The sequence below is a fragment of the Balaenoptera acutorostrata genome, chromosome 17, assembly GCF_949987535.1.
Source record: "Balaenoptera acutorostrata chromosome 17, mBalAcu1.1, whole genome shotgun sequence".
NCBI classification, from domain to species: Eukaryota; Metazoa; Chordata; class Mammalia; order Artiodactyla; family Balaenopteridae; genus Balaenoptera; species Balaenoptera acutorostrata.
The window spans coordinates 43,142,935-43,145,228 of NC_080080.1; the positions used below are offsets into that span (position 1 = coordinate 43,142,935).

Here is a 2,294-nt window from a genome sequence, read left to right on the forward strand (position 1 = left end):
ATTTAATTTTCTTGTCTTATTACAGTAACAAGGATTGCCAGTACAACTTTGAAAAGGACTGGTGAGCATTTTGTTATAGTTTCAACAATATCTTCTTAAGATCTTTTTCACGATATTATCTTGTCATTTTTAAAAATATCTTCTGATGTTCTCCATTTCTAGCTTAAATTGATTATTTGTGGCTTTTCTCTTTTTTTCTTGATCTGTGTCTTGGAGAGGTTTCTCAAATGTATTGCTTCTTATAAATCTATTAAGTCTATTAATCATGCTGTTCAGATCTTCAAATGTTTACTGATTTTTTCTCTACTTCTATCATTTACTGAGAAAATTGTGATTGTGTTTTCCACTATGATTATTGGCTTTTCTACTTCTCCTTGTAGTTTTATATTTTATTTCTATATTTTGAGATTGTGATATTAGGTAAACACAAATTAAGAAAGGATTAAAATGGTTGATGCTTTCTTTTTTTTTTTTTTTAAAGATTTATTGATTGATTGATTGCTATGTTGGGTCTTCATTTCTGTGCTAGGGCTTTCTCTAGTTGCGGCAAGTGGGGGCCACTCTTCATCGCGGTGCATGGGCCTCTCACTGTTGCGGCCTCTCTTGTTGCAGAGCACAGGCTCCAGACGCGCAGGCTCAGTAGTTGTGGCTCACAGGCCTAGTTGCTCCGCGGCATGTGGGATCTTCCCAGACCAGGGCTTGAACCCGTGTCCCCTGCATTGGCAGGCAGATTCTCAACCACTGCACCACCAGGGAAGCCCAACCCTTTCTTATGTTTACCTATTTGTCTCTAGTTATGTGTTTATCTATTTTGATACTAGTATAGTTTAATTAGCTTTTTTTGTATTAAACAATCATTAAGATTGCAAGTTGTGGGCGGCGGTAGTGTCAGTGGTGACCACGGCTGTGGCAGCACTCCAACTCACTCCTAGCTCCAGTCTCCACCATAGAGCCGGGGAGAGAGCCTCCGCCAGCAACCCAGGGCAGCACAGGCACCCAGACCCGAACTCCAAGATGGGAGGCAAGTTGAGCCAGAAGAAGGGGTACAATATGAATGATGAGAGGGCCAAGGACAAAGACAAGAAGGCCAAAGGAGCTGGGACAGAAGAGGAGGAAACCCTGAAGGACAATGAGACCCAGGGTGCTGCAGAGACCCCAGAGGTGAAGGAGGACAAGGAGGAGAAGCTGGAGAAGGATGCCTAGGATGCTGCCAACAAGCCTGAAGACAAGGAAGGTGAGAAAGACAAAGAGGCGGCCAAGGAAGACACTCTGAAGGCAGAGCAAGAGCAGACGGAGGGAGCTGAGCAGAAGCCGGAGCCCCCAAAGGATGCTGAGCAGGAGCCGGCGGCTGCCTCCGGCCAGCTGCAGGTGGCAACGCCCCCAAAGCTTCGGAGACCTGGGCTGCGGAGTCCTTGGCCCCCACCAAGGATGACAAGAGCAAGAAGGGAGAGGAACCCACAAAGCCTCAGGCTCCTGCAGCTCCTGCCGCGCAGGAGACAAAAAGTGACAGGGCCCCATCTTCAGACTCAAAACCCGGCAACACTGAGGCTGCCCCATCCTCCATGGAGACACTGGCAGCCACGGAAGTACCCAGTTCCAGGCCCAAGGCCAAGCCCCCGCAGCCCCCACAGATGAGGTCAAACCTGCCGAGACCCCGGCAGCTAATTCCGATCAAACCTTAGCAGTGAAAGAGTAAGAAGGACAACCAATGGAACGAAGAATACCGCTTAACAACAACCTGTCTCTCTGTCTCTTTCTCTGTCTTTCTGTCTCTCTGTCTCTCTCCTATACTGACTTGTTTCAAATTGGGAGTAATGGTATGTATTGCCCAAGAACAAGCATGTGGTCCCATTAAGGGAGGTAGGGTGTTGGGAGAATCCAAATAGTATTTTTGTGGGTGAATACCTAATATACTTTCAGTCAACTCTACCAATCAGTCCTGGATTTTAAATATCAATATCTGAAAGTACAGTACATCTTTTGTACCTGAACTGCTGTTACATGCACCCCACCACTAAGATCCGCACATCTTGTCTTCTGCAAGGGGAGTTGGGAGTGATGCGTTTGATTCTGCCTGCAGGGCCTGTGCTGAGGCAATCGGATGTTTATGAAGGCAGCATTTTCTGTTTTCTTTTTCATTTACAGCCTTTCTTATTTTGAAATTTTTTTAATGTTGTGGATGAATGCCAACTTTCAGACAGCCTGCTTAGCCTGTTCACATGTGTCTTGATGCCAATACTCCATTCTTCCTTCCCAGATCTTTTTGGGAGTAACAAACATTCTTTCATCCTACT

The 2,294-nt window shown here is 45.9% G+C and overlaps 1 pseudogene; it reads left to right on the plus strand.

The window, feature by feature from the left end:
• The first annotated feature begins 1,014 nt into the window (after positions 1–1,014).
• On the plus strand, positions 1,015–1,696 carry LOC103015597 (brain acid soluble protein 1-like; annotated as a pseudogene).
• Positions 1,697–2,294: the final 598 nt, after the last annotated feature.